General features: G+C 47.4%; 1 protein-coding gene across 3 annotated transcripts in view; it reads left to right on the top strand.

Annotated features, from left to right (window-relative positions):
• The window catches only part of LOC144830052 (uncharacterized), a 58,148-nt gene that overhangs the window by 20,796 nt on the left and 18,433 nt on the right, over window positions 1–18,919 (top strand). For 2 of the 3 annotated variants that reach the window (XM_078688891.1, XM_078688882.1), the window contains 2 exons: window positions 3,187–3,251; window positions 13,663–13,727. The gene's annotated coding sequence lies outside the window, so the exon portion shown is untranslated. Of the gene's footprint in view, window positions 1–3,186; window positions 3,252–9,814; window positions 9,884–13,662; window positions 13,728–18,919 lie in introns of those variants that run through there. The other variant, XM_078688902.1, reaches the window with a different exon arrangement.

Here is an 18,919-nt window from a genome sequence, read left to right as displayed (position 1 = left end):
CTTAGGCCAGTGGTAGCGATGCCCAGATCTTTGCAGAATTGTTTCAACTCCTTATGACTGAACTCTTCCATTTTCTCTTTCCGGAATTCTGCAGTCGGTCTGGTTTCTTGAGTAGTCATGCTCGCGGTGTGTTTTTCTCGGTAGCGGTTGACTCACTCTCTGTACGAATTGCTTTGGCTCGGATCGCACCGCCTGACACCACTGTTAGAAAGGCGGCCCCGGGGGAGGCAGAAGATGTCTGACTGACCACCCCTAGGTCCACCCCTCCATCGAGAAGTAGCCGAGCGTTAGCGAGAGGCCTCCTGGGTGAGGGTCCTCTCCTAGGTTCGTACAGCAGAGCAATCACACCACTACAAATGGACACCACACAGGAGGATAAGTTCTTTAGGCTTTTATCAAGAATAAAAGGTTGTTTGTCTTCAGCGATAGGGACAGGCAGATCGAGGGATCTGAAAAGTCTCGTAAATGGGGGACAGGGTAGCGGGATAGTCTTGGTCCTGAGGACGGAAGGTATACCCTGCGCACAGCTCTCAATCCTCGAGCCGGGGGGTTCCAAGAGGATGGGCCGCGGCAGCGCCAGCAGGCCCTAAAGATGGTTCAGCGAATCTGGGCCGCGGCAGCGCCAGCAGGGTCCAAAGATGGTTCAGCTTAGATGGACCGCGGCAGCGCCAGCAGGCTCCAAGGATGGTTCAGCTAAGATGGACCGCGGCAGCGCCAGCAGGCTCCAAGGATGGTTCAGTTAGGATGGGCCGCGGCAGCGCCAGCAGGCTCCAAAGATGGGTCAGCTCAAGATGGACCGCGGTAGCGCCAGCAGGCTCCAAAGATGGTTGCAGGTTTCAGGGGAAAAGGAGTTCGTCTCGGGGTCTGCCGCGACAGCGTCAGCAGGGCTCTCGACTCCAGGATACAACTGCCGTCCTACTCCGGGGCTGGCCCAGATATAGGACTGGAGTCCTTTGATGTCCGGACCCTCTCGCCTGGGGTCAGAGGGGCCGGGATGATGGTGTCCAGACACCCAGCAGGGGGGTGGAGCCAGCGCCCAGGGAGGCCGGAGGGCGATTGATACCAGGCGTCCGGGGACGACTAGAGGGCCATCGAAACTTCCCTCCTCTAGGATCTGTTGAGTGGCCACTCTACCACCCGGGGGGATCTTGGTGCCTCGATGTCGGGGCTTCGCTGGGGCCTTGGCCGGGGCCGAGGCCACGTGCTCGGGACGTGGTGGTCCAAGATGGAGTCGGACGAGGCCTCGTGCTCGTAACGTGATGGGCCCAGGATGGAGTCGGGCCGGTAGGGTTGGGGATATGCTGGGTCCGCCATGTTCCAGGGGAGGAGGGCGATGGTGTGTCCGGGGGGTTGCTCTTGTTGGTAGTTCGTGTAAGGTCGGGCCAATGGGCGCCCGGGGTCTGATGAAGGGCCGTTGTCGTCCTGGGCCCGCCATGCGGGAGGGTTAGGACCTCGCCGTGGGGCCGGGTCCAACATAAGGCATATCCATGGGGTGCAGAGGAGGTTAGGCCTGTCCAAGGGGTCCAGAGTTGTTGAGGCCTGTCCAGGGGTGCAGAGGAGGTGAAGCCTGTCCTGGGGAGAAGAGGAGGTGAGCATGTCCAGGGGGAGAAGAGGAGGTGAGCCTGTCCAATGGGGTGCAGAGGAGGTGAATCCTGTCCAAGGAGGTGCAGATGAGGTGAGGCCTGTCCAGGGGATGCAGGGGAGGCCTGTTGTCAAGGGTTGTGTTTACTCACAGTGCCAACACTCCCAGGAGCAGAACATGAGATTTTTCAAATTCCACCACTGGTTTTCCCACAGCCACCAACTGAAGAGTTAACTAGTGGCCGTGCGAACCCAGCCGGGAGAAAGGGGCATGGGACAGAGAAGAGACTGCCTGACCTTCTGGCTCTTCCACTCTACTTCTTCCTTTCTGCTGTACTCCATTTTATGCCGTTCTTACTCCCTCTCTATCTTCAAGACCTGGCTGTTCGAGCAGTAGCGGACCCCCCCCCCCCCCTAGCGCCTTGAGACCCTCCGGGTGAGTAGTGCGCGGTATAAATGCCTATGATTGATTGATTGATTGATTGATTGATGGAAATCGCTGTAACAGAAAAACACACCATTACTAATTTGATTTTTGGACTGTGTACCCCCCTGGACTTCTTCTGGCACTTTGATTCATACTAACTGGGTCACTCTCATGGACTTCTTTACTCTTGTCCTGCCCGCCATTTTGCTGCTGTTCTCGGCCGCTTTTCTCTGGACCCTGACCCGCCATCTTGTCCATTCCCTCGTCCTTTAACCCTTTGTCCCTCGTTTCCCCTTTGACGATCCTATGATTTGCCTTTTCTCCATTCCCTTGCATCCCTCCCACCCTCTCTTGGTGCTGAGACTACGTCCCCCCTCCTTAATGGAACTCTGCTCTCCTGGTTTTTTGGGTCTTGACCTGAGAAAATCTACTATTTGTATATTTATGTATATAGAGATAACTCTAACCACTAGTATATGTAGTAGACCTGTACTCTCTACCATTCCTATGTGACTCTTAGAGTATATCCATTCGTATCCCTTCCCTATGTATATAGAGATAACTCTAATCACTAGCATGTGCAGTAGACCTTTGCACTCTCTACCATTCCTATGTGACTCTTAAAGTTTATCCATTTGTATCCCTTCCCTATGTATATAGAGATAACTCTAATCACTAGTATGTGCAGTAGACCTTTGTAGTCTCTACCATTCCTATGTGACTCTTAGAGTATATCCATTTGTATCTCTTCCTTGAGTGACTTGCAACTTCTACGTTTGCAGTTTTTTCTGTGTTTATCTCTTCCGTGTGTGACTCTACATCTTGTACATTTGCAATTTTTTTCTGGGTGTATCTTTTATGTAACTCATGTAATTCCAAGTCCTTATGTATCGCTACTGGTTCTTATGTAAAGCGCTCTGACACCTTCAGGTAATGTTCGCGCTATTTAAATTGCATTAAATAAATAAATATATATATATGTGTCCTTACCCAGAGTGCCTGTGGCATTTGCTCCTCTTCTATTCTTTAATATAAGTACTTTATTCTTTGGTAACCTTCATTATAAACAACATTTTAGCACCCTTTAACTCTGTGAGTTAATTTATTCTTTTTCACTCATTCGTTCATTCAATCTCTGCCTTACTTTCTTATCTGAATTCTTCTTACTTCTCCCTTAGGAACCTTCTGGAGCCTCCGCTGTCAACCGAGCAATGAAGAAATCAGGATCCGAAGTATTCAATGGGTAAGTATTAATTCTTCTCTTTATATTTCTTTTTTCCTATTTACTTTAAATTGGTATTTCTCTCTAGTTCTAAATTACCAAACTAACTAACCGACGCACCGAAGCACTCTAACCTGCGCCTAAGCCTGGCACAAAACTGCACTATTTCTATCAAACTAGACTACCGAAAGAACGTGACTAATCTCTGAAAATCAGTTGGTGAAGTGCCTTGGTTCTAAAATCAACCGGCGCACTTCACAGCTTGTCTAGACCTCGCACCTGTGTCCAGGAGCGCAGGACTAGGCCGGCAACTTGCACCGCTGTCTTCCCTGTTGGTAGTACAGGGGAGAATGCCCGGGTCCGTGCTAGAATCACCCGCGACCTTTTGCGAGCGGGTGATTTTTGCAATGCCGGTTCAAAGACAGATACCGCGAGACGAAGAAGAGCTTTGATTCCTTTTCCTGCACCCTGACACCTGTCCAGGGGGTGCAGAAGAGGTGAGGCCTGTACTGTGCTGAGGAGGTGAGACCTGTTCAGGGGGTGCAGAGGAGTTGAGGCCTGTCCTGGGCTGGGGGTGCAGTGGTGGTGCAGCCTATCCAGGAGGGGTGCAGACGAGGTGAGGCCTGTCAAGGGGGTGCAGAGGAGGTGAGGCCTGCCCAAGGGGGTGCAGAGGAGGTGAGTCCTGTCCAAGCGGGTACAGAGGAGGTGAGGCCTGTCCAGGCGAGTACAAAGGAGTTGAGGCCTGTCCTGGGCTGGGGGTGCAGTGGAGGTGAGGCCTCTCCAGGGGTGCGGAGGCGTGAGGCCTCTCCAAGCGGGTGCAGAGAAGGTGAGGCCTGTCCAGGGTGTGCAGAGGAGTTGAGGCCTGTCCAAGGGGTGCAGAGGAAGTGAGGCCTGTCCATGGGGGTGCAGAGGAGATGAGGTGTGTGAAGGGGGCGCAGAGGAGGGGAGGCCTGTCCAAGGGGTGCAGATGAGGTAAGGCCTGTCCAGGGTGTGCAGAGGAGTTGAGGCCTGTCCAGGGGGCTGCAGAGGAGGTGAGGTGTGTACAGGCGGCGCAGTTGAGATGAGGCCTGTCCAAGGGATGCAGAGCAGGTGAGGCCTGTCCAGGGGAGTGCAGAGCAGGTGAGGCCTGTCCAGGGGTGAAGATGAAGTGATGCCTGTCCAGGGGGTGCAGAGGAGGTGAAGCCTGTCCAGAGGGTGTGCAGAGGAAGTGATGCCTGTCCTGAGAGGTGCAGTGGAAGTGGGGCCTTCCAGTGGGTGCAGAGGAGGTGAGGCATGTCCAGGGGGTACAGAGTAGGTAAAGCCTGTCCAGGGGGGTGCAGAAGAGGCGAGGCCCGTCTTGTCCTGGTGAGGGCGATGCAAAGGAGGTGAGGCCTATCCAGGGGTTACATTGGAGGTGAGGCCTGTCCAGGGGATACAGTGGAGGTGAGTCCTGTCCAAGGGATTCAGAGGAGGTGTGGCCTATCCAGGGGTGCAGAGGAGGTGAGGCCTGTCCAGGGGGTACAGAGGAGGTGAGTCCTGTCTAGGGGGTGTAGATGAGGTGAGGCCTGTCCAGGGGTGCAGAGGAGGTGAGGCCTGTCCAGGGGTGTATTGTAGATGAAGAGTACTCCAGGAAACAGGTAAGTAATAAAGGTAGAGTTTATTCAGTTTGGGATAAGTATTGAGCCTCCTGCCTCAGCAACCGCCAGGTCGGAATGAAGGGAATCTGGAACCCACTGCATGCAATGCATGATTCCAGATTCCACATTCCATGGTGAGAGGCAGGAGAAGCATAGAGACTACAACATATCTTCTCTTCTTAATGAACAAAGTATGAGTCATATAATTACAAATCAAAAACATAAAACGATCATGTGAAATTCACGCAACTAAGCAATGAAATTAACCAAGTAATGGGATTATTAATATTAATAAAGAATGAAACAAAATCATTATACATAAAAGAATAAAACTTGTACTACATGAATATACATTGCTCAATCCTACTTTACAGTGTATCATGTAATAATCAAACAAGAAGAGCAAATGGAAGTAAGGAATAAAGATAGCTTAAGAATTAATACAACACAAAGTTATCAAACTTCCTGGGAGTATTACGTTGTCTTAGGGAACGAGGATCTGCTTGTGCAGGCAGACTGACCTGCTCGTTAACTCGCCCTGATCCACTAGGGACGGATTTGGGAATAGTCGTGACACCAGGACCATTTGAACAGGAAGAATTCTCAGAATCACCTGAGTCATTCTTAGCAACACCACCACTCTCTTTCGCAAACAGAGCAATCCTTCTAAAATTCCAACTCTGGCCATTCTCAAGTACAACATGCCACTTGTGTACCTCTCTGACTTTGAATGGATCAGAAAACTTGTTTGCTCCAGACTCCTTTCTGCCTAACTTAATTTTAACATAATCACCAACATCAACTTTACCAACCTTCCCTTTGAAGGAACATTTGTCCTGTATGGAATTAGCATTAGGGGGGCACTCAAACCCCTGAGACTTAAGTTCTAACAACCACTGAGGAATCATCTTAGTCTTGGGAATTCTACCTCGCATGGTCACAAAGGGAACTTTATTAGTCACACTATGAACTGTGGTATTGTAGGACCATACAGCTTCCTCCACAGCGGTACGAACATTCCGTTTACCTTGCAAAGCCAGTTGAATAACGCCCTTAATAAGTCTGTTCATGCGCTCCACAATGCCGTTCCCCTGTGGGTTATATAAGGACGTATGCATGTGTCTAATACCATGGTTGGAAAGAAAAGTTTGCATGGAAGAGGACGTCAATTGTGTACCGTTGTCTGTTAACAATACGCACGGAAAACTTTCTTTCATAAAAACCGACCTGAGATACCCAATCACACTTTCCGTGGTTATATTCTTCATGAACTCAACACTCAACCAACGAGAACATGCATCCACTAGGACTGTTGCAAACCGACACTCAGCAGATAAGTAGTCCATAGGACCGATAAAGTCCAAACAAACTTTGCTCCAAGGTAAATCTTCGCAGCTAGAGATAGACCCTAAAGGACGTGAATGTACTTTTAATCTTTTTTCACTCTCCTTACACATCATACAGTTCTCCACCCAACGCCTTACATCATCATCTAGACCTGGCCACCAAAAGTTGGTCTTGAGACGTTTACTAGTCATACTCTGACCGAGGTGACCTTCATGTGCCAAAGTAAATAATCTCTTCTTTAGTGGAGTAGGAGGTACAAATCTTTCACCTCGTAAAACAAAGTCATCGGAGCTACCTACGCTAAGTTCCTCCTGTACCTGTATGAAACTGCGTAAAGAAGATTTAATGTCACCCTCACGTTTCCACCCCAACCGGATGGCACTAACCAATTCAGCAAAATCAGAATCAGCTAAAACAGCATGATGCCACTCTTCTCTAGAAATAGAATCAAAACCATTTGAGCAAACATCACAGAAATCATCAACCAAGCACACAGTCTCATCATCAAAGTCATATGATTCCCCACAATCTACAGGGAGTCGGGACAAGCAATCTGCTTGAACGTTCTTCCAACCAGAGATGTGCTGCAGAGAAAAATCATACTCCTGTAACCTTGCAGCAAACCTCATGAGCCGAGGAGAACCTTTACTCGCTCCCCCAGGTGAAAGTATTTTGAGAAGGGGCTTGTGGTCTGTTCTCAGTGAAAAGTGTGAGCCCCATACATAAGTACGAAAGTGCGACACACCCCAAACAGCAGCCAACGCTTCACGTTCTATGACCGCATAATTGCGTTCTGAAATTGTTAAGGTGCGTGAAGCGAAAGCTACTGTTTTCTCTGTGTCACCCTTCTTTTGAGAAAGTACAGCACCAATGCCATAAGCACTTGCATCTACGGTTACAAACGTATCTCTGCCTGGTTCATATGTGGAGAGAATACCTGCATTGACGATCTCCAACTTGATCGTTTCAAAGGAATCAGATTGTAGAGGACCCCAGTCAAATTGAACACCTTTCTTGAGGAGTAATCTCAACGCTTCAGTCTTGTGAGAAAAATTGTGGACAAACTTAGAATAATATTCCACTAGCCCCAGAAATGATTTCAACTGTTCTTTGTTCAAGGGAATGGGAGCACATCTGATGGCTTTCAATAAATCTTCCTTGGGTTTGACACCAGCATGTGATATAGTGTAACCTAGGTAATCTATTTCCGTTAACATAAACTGGCATTTATCTTTCCTAAGGGTGAGACCCGCATCAGAAAAGATATGCAACACCTTGGTTAAGTTATCGTTGTGTTCAGATTCGTTAATCCCTGTCACTAAAACATCATCTTGAAAATAATGAACTTGCTTCATGCTTCCAAACAAGGAATGACGACAGGCGAAAGCCATTCTGAGACTTCTACAGGTTCTATAATGTCCTGTTTTTTTATGTCATCTAACATGTCTTTCACTTCCTTGCGAATAGCAATGGGTATTCTCCTGAGAGCGTGTCTAACAGGAGAGGCATCTTTTTTTAGTTTAATGACATGCATGTAACCACTCAACTTGCCCAAATCTGTGCGAAAGACATCAGCAAATTTATCTAAAATAAAGTCAATACTATGACATTCATCAATTACTAAAACACTTTCAGTAGAACGCGGGTCTAAAATAATGTGTAAATCGTACTGTTGTATCCAGCCTAAAATTGCTGGACCGTCATCCGAAATGTACACTTTACCATAAGAATTTCTGCCCTTAAATGTGAATGAGGCATCCATAACACCCTTGATGTTAATAATTTGTCCACTATACCCTTTGGGAATTATGTCACTTACTTGGAGTGTCATATCAGGCCAGTGTTTTTTGAATAAAGACATGGGAAATATAGAATGCATAGATCCCGGGTCCACAAGTAGCGTTATGGTAGCCCCATTTACTTTGAAATTGGCTTTAGGTCTCTGGAGACCAATACATAAACACGTTCCCATATCATCACAACCTTCAATGCATAAAGACATTTCATTGGGAACATATTCATCATCTACAAAGGCAACCTTGTTCACAGAAGGCGACCTGCAGGCCTTGCTAATATGGCCTTTCCTTCCACATTTCATGCAGGTTTTGTCTCTGGCAAAACATCCTGCAAAATCGGCTGCATGTGTCATGCTGCCGCATCGAAAACAACCCATAAATTTGCTTCTTCCAACTGAACTAGTATTTCTGTTTCTCTGTTTAAAATTAGTGAATTTGGGTTTAGCATCAGTTGAAACTAAGTTCTTAGGCTTAACATCCGTGGAAGTGAAATTCTTATCCATTCTGTTCACAACACATATGGAATCATCCTTGTTCATATCTAAGTTGTGCATTTCTTCCATGCATTTGTCGGCTTCTTCCACTACTTTCGCAATGGCTATGGCTTCCGTCAAACTAGGATTCTTTGCAGCCCAAAGTTTTTGCTGCATCCTTTTGTTCTTGCATTGGACGATTAACTGGTCTCTGATCATCTGATCAGTCATGGGTCCAAAATCACATTTAAGAGATAGTTCCCTAAGTCGTGTAACCATTTGATCAACGGATTCTTTATCTTTTTGGTGCATCGTGTAAAACTTGTGTCTCTGCATAACAATGTTCACTTTCTTTCCGAAGTATTTCTCAAGTCTCATTTTCGCTTCCATATATGGATTATCGACTAGCTCACCATCAGCACCACGTAATTCAGGCAAAAACTTAAATGCATGTTGACCACTTTTGCCTAATGAATTTAATAATATTGCTTTTTTCCGTGATAATGGGAATCTAAGGCCATCTATGGCCTCTAGATAATTCTCGAAGACACCAATCCATTCTTCCCATTCTAAGATCGGTGTATCTCCTTCGGCCAAAAATGGAGGAGGTGCAATTGTGGAATTCGCTGTGGTGGCCATTGTAGTAAGAAGTATAGAGTAATGCGGAATTAGGCTGAGGCAGGATAAAAATTTTGTGTATGTTCAGTCAGATAGGTAAGTTTAATATATGACTGCTGAATCTGATGAAACAGTTCCTGTAGGAGTGCAATATAAAAATTGTAAGTTTGGGAACTGGTGGAACCAATGAAAAAAAAAAAAAAAAAATTTTTTTTTTTTATTTATATATAACCGTCTTAATTGTATACCATATTCTCAGTTTTCGTACATTTGATCAAAATTCTGTCGTTTTCGAGTATAGGGCGTATTTTGTACCGCTTCCGGTTCAGATTGTAGCAGTTGAGTTATGGCTTTGCGACGTGGTTGGCAATTGTAATCTTCCGTGGTTGGCAAAATTTTAAAATGGCCGCCGTGCGTGCTGATTGCTCATTGATGCGTGATTACGTCATGCGCGCTGAATGATGTCGTGCGTGCACAACAGAGAAGTCCGAGCGCGAGCAAGAATGCGTGCAATGTTTATGTCGCTTGGCAACTAGAACTCGGGCAGGCCGCGAGTGACCGTTGACGGGCAAAGCGCTATTTAGTTCTTCCAATCAGGAAAAACAGCAAAAAAAAACTCACGGTACAATTGTCATCATCAGGAAGTTCGAAGATGGGTGGCAGGTTCAAGGGAGAGTGCCAAGTCGCAATGCCAGCTTCAAGAACATCGTCCGTGGAGAAGACGCGATGACAGAGGTGGCAGCTCACAGGGTTCGCAGGATCGTCGCCAAAATATTGTAGATGAAGAGTACTCCAGGAAACAGGTAAGTAATAAAGGTAGAGTTTATTCAGTTTGGGATAAGTATTGAGCCTCCTGCCTCAGCAACCGCCAGGTCGGAATGAAGGGAATCTGGAACCCACTGCATGCAATGCATGATTCCAGATTCCACATTCCATGGTGAGAGGCAGGAGAAGCATAGAGACTACAACAGGGTGCAAATGAGGTGAGGCCTGTCCTGGGGTTACAGTGGAGGTGAGGCCTGTCCAAGGGGGTGAAGAGGAGATGAGGCCTGTCCAGGGGGTGCAGCGGAGGCGAATCCTGTCCAGGGGTGCAGAGGAGCTGAGGTCTGTCCAGGGGAATGCAGAGGAGGTGAAGCCTGTCCTGTGCGGGTAGGAGGAGAGACCTGTCTTGTCCTAGTGGGGTGATTCAAAGGAGGTGAGGCCTGTCCTGTGCTGTTATGAAACCTGCCATGTTGGGGTAGGAGGAGAAGCCTGCCCTGGCTTGTCCTCTGGGTAGGAGGAGTATGGAATGCCTCAGCCGCTGCTCTCACCGCCCAGAGATACTCCTTTCCAGACGTATAATTTGATTTTAAGAGCTCATAATCCGAGTTTTTGAAAAGTACCCCGAGTTATTATTGAGCCCCAGATGGCTCATGACAAAAGCACACATCTCCATCAAGTATGGAGTTTATTTTTTAAACCACTGTCTTTAGTAATGTAACGGATACTACAACCCCAAGAATGCACTTATGTATTATATGAAAGGACAGGCATGAATATTCTGGGAATCACTCTACGGAAATATTTGGTACCTCCTGGGGCATCGTGGCAGAGAAGAGTAGAACAGTTAATGTGCAAGGACTTTAAGACAGAGGGAGAAGGGAGACAGAGGGAGGGAGACAGAGGAAGGAGGTAGACAGGGAGAGGGAGACAGGGAGAGGGAGACAGGGAGAGGGAGACAGAGGGAGTGAGACAGAGGGAGTGAGACAGAGGGAAGGAGACAGAGGGAAGGAAACTGAGAGAAGGGGACAGGGAGGGAGACAGAGGATGATAGACAGAGTGAGGTTGAAAGAGGGTGACAGGCAGAGGGAGACAGAGAGAGGGAGTTAGACAGAGGGAGGGAGGGAGACAGACAGAGACAGAGGGAGGGAGACAGAGGGAGGGAGACAGAGGGAGGGAGGGAGGCAGAGAGAGGGAGAGAGAGAGAGAGAGACAGAGGGAGGGAGACAGAGGGAGACAAAGGGAGGGAGAGAGAGAGGGAGATAGACAGTCAGAGTAAGGGGGCGAGAGAGAGAGAGGTGTGCGTGTGTGTGTGTGCTGGGTCTGGTGACTCAGTGGACGAAAGCGTCCGCTGCCGGGACCTGTGTTCAACCTCATGGTCTCAGTTTTTTTTTCTTTAGACACGCCCCCCTCCCCCACTGCCCCCGCCCCCTCAGGAGCGGCCCTTGGCCACAAACCACACTATAAATTTGCCCCCCGAGAGAAAGTTTGTGAGTACCCATGATCTAGAAGAACTGAAATCAAGGGAAGAGGATAACGATTCTTTATTGTAATCTTGTTCAAGGTACGATAATCTATACACATTCTCAGATCTCTGTCACGTTTCGGAAAGAAAAATAATGGTGAAGAAACCGGGGACTATGATGGTCGTATGAACCTGTTTTCTCTGTATTTCTGAATGTAAAATTTAAGATGACGGTTTTCAGCTTCAGTAAGCGCATACATTCGGCTACAAGGAAGATTAGATCCAGGATCCAAATCGATTTTGCAGTCATACGACCGATGTGGGGGCAACTTCTTTGATTCCGATTCACTGAAAACTTCAGCAAACACTTGATGTTCTACCGTAAGACTCACAGTTTGAACCGCACACACCCTCATCTTTTGCTTGCTTAATAAAGCTGCTGGATTTCCATCTTGCTCTTTCCGCTTTTCTCCGAAGCATTTTTCCAAACAATAACTTGAGTTAAACTTCACGGTTCGATCACTCCAGTTAATTGTTGGGTTGTGTTCAGTTAACCAAGACAAACCCAGGATGATTCCAAACTGAGGAGCATCAATCAAGTTAAATTGAATCTCCTCCTTTTGAACTTCGACAGAAACAAGTTCCACAACTTCCGTGTGACTGGTTATTGGGCTGGAAGATGAATTTTTACCGCCAACAGCCCTAACTGCCTCACTTCTCTTTTTAGGTAATGCCGTCAGACCAATTTTCGAGGCATATTGAGGTCACAAAAGTTCCCCGTAGCACCGGAGTCCAGCATCATGGCCACTCCTGAAAGAACTCTGTCTCGAAACCTTAGGGTCATCGTCAGAATGAGGTGTGGAGTGGAAGATTGTAGAGTATTGGCCACTTGATGAGAAATTCGAATTATATCCTTGTTAGCAACCACCAGCCCAACTCCTTCTACTGGTGGTGCAGAGAGTTTTCCTTCTTGAATGTTTTTGGCTTCTTGGGACATTCCTTTACAAAATGTCCACTAATACCACAATAAAGCCATAGATTATTCTGTCGACGCTTTTCTTTCTCTTCTTTGGAAAGGGGGCCTCTAATAGTTCCAATTTGCATAGGTTCGACTCCATGTTCTCTATCACAAGATTTAACAACCTCTGCTCTGACCCGGTCAAAGCGTGGTACACTGGGCCGAAATTCACGTCATCTTTCACCCCTTCTTTCCATTAGTCGATAGTCTATCTCTAAAATGAGATCAATCAAAGCTGAAACTTCTGTAGGGCGATTTGGGATCAGTGACAAAGCATCCTTTAAGTCATCTTTCAAACCCCGATAGAACAAGGCTGCCCTTTTGGCCTCCGGCCATTCAGTTTCTACAACAAGTTTGTTAAATTGGGCCAGGTGAAGACAAGCTCTCGATTCCCTTGCCTCAACTCCAGTAATTCATTATTCGTAGCCTGTGCCACCTTCCGACGATCAAAAAGTCGCAAAAACTCTTTCTTGAACTCCTCAAAGTAATATAAAATTGGTGAGTCTTGGGTGACCAGGGGCATTGACCACAGGCTGCGTCCCCATTGAGATACGACAAGATGAATGCTATACGAGATTGTGTACTGGGAAGACAGTGGGCCGACACATGAAGTACAACGAGCACTGAGTTAAGAAAATGTGGGCCTTCATTTCAAATTTGATTACCTTATTTTCCTCTCTGACTGCTATTAACTCTTCTTGAATCTCCTTAAGAATATTTCCTAAATGTTTTAAATCAAACTCTTCAGCCATTCTGCTCGGGCGAGTATTGACGTGGGCACTTCGCTCTGTCAAGGGTCGTGGTTACTCACAGTGCCGACACTCCCAGGAGCAGAACGATGAGATTTTCCAAATTCCACCCCATGTTTTCCCACAGCCACCAACTGAAGAGTTAACTAGTTTCTGTGTGAACCCAGCCGGGAGAAAGGGGAATGGGACAGAGAAGAGACTTCCTGACCTTCTGGCTCTTCCACTCTTCTTCTTCCTTTCTGCCGTACTCCATTTTATGCCTTTCTTACTCCCTCTCTATCTTCAAGCATGAGTGGAAATCGCTGTAACAGAAAAGCACACCATTGCTAATTTCCTTCAGTTCCTTCTCCACTTTCTTGCTCTCTGTCTCTCTATAATATATATATATATATTTCCTCACCCAGAGTGCCTATGGCATTTGCTCCTCTTCTATTCTTTAATATAAGTATTTTATTATTTGGTAACCTGCATTATAAACAACATTTTAGCACTCTTTAACTCTGTGAGTTAATTTATTCTTTTTCACTCATTCGTTCATTCACTCTGTGCCTTACTTTCTTATCTTCTGAATTTTTCTTACTTCTCACTTAGGAACCTTCTGGAGCCTCCGCCGTCAATCAAGCAACGAAGAAATCAGGAACTGAAGTATTCAATGGGTAAGTATTAATTCTTCTCTTTACATTTGTATTTCTCTCTAGTTCTAAATTACTAACTAACCGACGCACTGAAGCGCTCTAACCTGCGCCTAAGCCTGGCACAAAACTGCACTATTTCTATCTAACTAGACTACAGAAAGAACATGACTAATCTCTGAAAATCAGTTGGTGAAGTGCCTCGGTTCTAAAATCAACCGGCGCACTTCCCAGCTAGTCTAGACCTCGCGCCTGTGTACACGAGCTCAGGACTAGACCAGCAACTTGCACCACGGTCCTCCCTGTTGGTAGTACAGGGGAGAATGCCCGTTTCCACACTATAATCACCCGCGACCGTTTGCGAGCGGGTAATCTTTGCAATGCTGGTTCAATGGAAGATACTGCGGAACAAAGAAGAGCTTTGATTCCTTTTTCCTGCACCCTGACACCTGTCCAGGGGGTACAGAAGAGGTGAGACCTGTACTGTGCTGAGAGGGGTGAGACCTGTTCAGGGGGTGCAGAGGAGTTGAGGCCTGTCCTGGGCTGGGGGTGCAGCCTATCCAGGAGGGGTGCAGACGAGGTGAGGCCTGTCAAGGGGGTGCAGAGGAGGTGAGGCCTGCCCAAGGGGGTGCAGAGGAGGTGAATCCTGTCCAAAGGGGTGCAGAGGAAGTGAGGCCTGTCCAGGGGAGTACAAAGGAGTTGAGGCCTGTCCTGGGCTGGGGGTGCAGTGGAGGTGAGGCCTGTCCAAGCGGGTGCAGAGGAGGCGAGGCCTGTCCAGGGTGTGCAGAGTAGTTGAGGCCTGTCCAGGGTGTGCAGAGGAAGTGAGGCCTGTCCATGGGGGTGCAGAGGAGGTGAGGTGTGTGCAGGGGGTGCAGAGGAGGTGAGGCCTGTCCAAGGGGTGCAGAGGAGGCGATGTCTGTCCAGGGTGTGCAGAGGAGTTGAGGCCTGTCCAGGGGGGTGCAGAGGAGGTGAGGTGTGCACAGGGGGTGCAGTTGAGATGAGGCCTGTCGAAGGGATGCAGAGCAGGTGAGGCCTGTCCAGGGGAGTTCAGAGGAGGTGAGGCTTGTCCAGGGGGTGAAGATGAAGTGATGCCTGTCCAGGGGGTACAGGGAAAATGATGCCTGTCAAGGGGGTGCAGAGGAGATGAAGCCTGTCCAGGGGTGCAAATGAGGCGAGGCCTGTCCAGGGGTTACAGTGGAGGTGAGGCCTGTCCAAGGGGGCGCAGAGGAGGTGAGGCCTGTCCAGGGGATGCAGAGGAGACGAATCCTGTCCAGGGGTGCAGAGGAGCTGAGGCCTGTCCAGGGGAATGCAGAGGAGGTGAAGCCTGTCCTACGCGGCTAGGAGGAGAGGCCTGTCTTGTCCTAGTGGGGTGATGCAAAGGAGGTGAGGTCTGTCCTGTGTTGTTATGAAACCTGCTATGTTGGGGTAGGAGGAGAGACTTGTCCTCTGGGTAGGAGGAGTGTGGAATGCCTCAGCCGCTGCTCTCACCGCCCAGAGATACTCTTTTCAGACATATAATTTTATTTTAAGCGCTCATAATCTGAGTTTTTGAAAAGTATCCGGAGTTATTATTGAGCCCCAGATGGCTCATGACAAAGGCACACATCTCCTCCAAGCATGGAGTTTCTTTTTTAAACCACTGTCTTTAGTGAAGTAATGGATACTACAACCCCCAGAATGCACTTATGTATTATATGAAAGTACATTGCTTAAAAAGATAGCGTAATTCTATTGTATAGACCACAATAGGCTACTATACGTTTTCCTTGCCCAGCCGGGCAGGGAGTTTTATTATAGGTTAATTCAAATCTTTTTGGTTTTTAAATACATTTTTACAACAAACAATTTTCACTGTGAAGCACAGTCCTGCGCCATTCATAAAAGGTTGAAAATAGAAGGAAAGAAATAAAGGAAATAAGAGAGAAATACTTCAGACAACAGAGAAGTGAGCTGTCTGGGCGTTGTAAGGATCAAAAGATATAACACTGTTTCCCAGAGCAGAAAATACATACAATAATACCAATGGTCAACAGTACGTCTGCTAAGAAAGGTCGACATTTCGATACGGCGAAATGGGATCATCATCAGGACTTTAACAAAATAATTGCCTGGATAGAACACTAAATGCGCCTTGGTGAGGGCTGGTCGTCAAGAACACGTTGTGTTCTGCGAGCGATATGTGTGGCTCCCGACTGGGGCATAGGGGGCTGCCACGGGCACCGGAGTGCGGTACGTGTAGTTCTGGCACTCGTATCTCCTGTTTCTCTGGTGAGCGGGAAAAGGGGTTTCAATCAAATAGCGGTCAATATGGTGAAGTCGATCCGCAAATTGCAGATTGCTCAATGGTCGTGCTCGTGGTCCCTCAGGAGTTAGGTGTCAGGGGTTGACGGTTGATACCAATTAATCGTTCCGCGAATTTGGGAACAGTGTCCCGATGCAAGCTGATCTGGCTGTTGGTTCCTCGAGGATTGGGGCGCCTGAGACCTAATCGGCGAGGAACCAACAGCACTAATCGCGAGCCGCCCAGATATCGAGAGCCCTCTACGCCCTTGGCCGCCTTGCTTGATTCAGGCGCTGCCCAATCGGACCAGCCCTCGACTTCACACTTCGCATCCAGACGCCGCAATTTCGGACCCTGCCTGGGCGTCCAGTGACTCACGGGATCTACACGACGTGATCTACACTGCCTGACATCGACAACCCTGTCCTGATGATGATCCCGACTCACAGGGATCGAAACGCCGTCGACATCACAGCGCAATTTTAGAGCGCATCTTTACGTTTTGTGCTCCTGTAAAACTGTTTGTTCAACGATTTAAGTGAATTTAACTTAACCCTGCGGAGCCATCATTGTATTACTTTCTTGTCACATTGCGCCGTTCACGCTGTTCACCTTTAGCACTTGCGTCTTCACTTCTCACTAATTATATATTCTTCACTCACCAAGTGCCCTAGGGTTGTCACATGATTCTCTCTGTACAGTGCTGCTTAACTGTATTTCCATGTGTAACACCCTCCTTTAATATGGTGAATAACAAGCTTTCAAACCATATGAGCCTCCTTGTTTTGTTTCTTGCTTATGTAATGCAGACTGCATACATTACTTAACTGTCTCAAATTGAAACCTGTTGGGAATTGTTATTGTTCATACTTCACACCCATCCCGACGTGGTCTATGGGTTTACTCCTGTTGTTCTTACACAGCCCTCACCAAGGCGCATTTAGTGTTCTATCCAGGCAATTATTTTGTTAAAGTCCTGATGATGATCCCATTTAATTAGAGCGCGGGATCGAAACGTCGACCTTTCTTAGCAGACGTACTGTTGACCATTGGTATTATTGTATGTATGTTCTGCTCTGGGAAACATTGTTATATCTTTTGATCCTTACAGTGCCCAGACCGCTCACTTCTCTGTTGCCTGAAGTATTTCTCTCTTATTTCCTTTATTTCTTTCCTTCTATTTTCAACCTTTTATGAATAGCGCAAGACTATGCCTCACAGCGAAAATTGTTTGTTGTAAAAATGTATTTAAAAACCAAAAAGATTTGAATTAACCTATAATAAAACTCCCTGCCCGGCAGGGCAAGGAAAACGTATAGTAGCCTATTGTGGTCTATACAATAGAATTATGCTCTCTTTTTAAGCTTTGGACCTTTTGTTCTTTGTAATAACTAATACCCATGGTCCACAGCTACCAATTGGGTCCCCCTTGTTTTAAAAAAATAAAAAAATAAATAAAAAACAATTATATGAAAGTACAGGCATGAATATTTGGGGCATCACTCTACAGAAATATTTGGTACCTCGCTGGGCAACGTGGCAGAGAAGAGTAGAACAGTTAATGTGCAAGGACTCTCATTCTCAACCTCTTTCAGCAGATTGTGAGTCCAGTGAGATCAGAGATAACGTGGATCTCTCTCGAGGAGAGTACACAAAGTTTTATCTGTTTCAGGGAGAAATACAATGAAAAACTGGGGGTGCAAGTCCAGCGCCCCAGGCTCTGGTGTCCTTGGATCACTGTGCTGGCCCGTGCCTGGTCCTGCAAGAGAGGACGAACCGGGTGTTTAGTCTGGCCTCACAAAGGGAGCGAGAGCTGGCTCAGTATCCTGGTCCACCAGACCCCCGGCTCAGCATCCTGGTCCTCAACATACTTCGGCTAATTTATTTATTTATTTATTTATAACACTTATAGAGCGCACAAATACCGATCGGTGTCCTGGCGCTGAAAGTGGTAACTCCCTGAGGCTCAGAATCCCGGGCTAGAGGGTAAAGAGCCATGTTTTAAGGTTTTTCCTGAAGGCTAACAAGTTTGTATTTAGTTTGAGGGTCAAGACGAGGGAGTTCCATGCCTTTGCTGCTCCCCCCACAAAGCTCCTGCCCCCCCAGCGTGCCTTCTTGATCCGAGTTGTTTTAATCAGTCCCATAGTGGCAGACCTCAGTTGTCTCCCAGGTCTGTACCACTGGAAATGATCCTGAAGAAACACCGGGCCCAAGCCATGCAGTGCCTTGAAGACAATGCAGAGGGTTTTGAATAAAATCCTTTTCGGCATCGGGAGCCAATGCAACCTCTCCAATTCCTTAGTGACTGATGAAAACTTGGACAGGCCCCCGATCAGGCGGGCAGATGCATTTTGTAGGACCTGAAGTTTGTGAAATGGAAGAACCTTCCTGATGGTTTTCAGAATCCAATGTATGGAAGTGGTCAGCGCCTTGACATGGGGTTTGAAGGTCAGTTGGTTGTCTTTAATGACTCCAAGATTCTTCACCTTTTGAGCTGGAGGTGGCGGAGGGCCCATATCTGTAGGCCACCATTTGGAGCTCCAAAGATTTGTGTTCGACCCGAAAATGAGCACCTCGGTCTTGGAGGAATTTAATTTTAAGCAGCTTTTTGCCATCCAGGAACTGACTGCAGACATGCAGTCCTGAAACCTAGCTGCCACCCCCAATTCTTTCCCTGGAAGCACCGAGACCACAATCTGGGTATCATCTGCGTAGGATGTTAACTCGAACCTGAAGGAACGAATCACTGGGGCAATATACACAAATATTAAATAAAGTGGGGCTAAGGGAGGATAGCATGGTGAACCGTATCGAAGGCCGCTGACAGATCCAGTAGGATCAGCACTGCTTGGCCCCCATCGTCAAGCACCTTCCGGACCTCCTCTGTGGACTTAATCAGGGCGGTCACGGTGCTGTGACCTTCCCTAAACCCATG

The sequence above is a fragment of the Lissotriton helveticus genome, chromosome 1_1 (genome assembly GCF_964261635.1).
Source record: "Lissotriton helveticus chromosome 1_1, aLisHel1.1, whole genome shotgun sequence".
NCBI lineage: Eukaryota > Metazoa > Chordata > Amphibia > Caudata > Salamandridae > Lissotriton > Lissotriton helveticus.
This window is presented reverse-complemented; position numbering and strand designations above follow the sequence as displayed.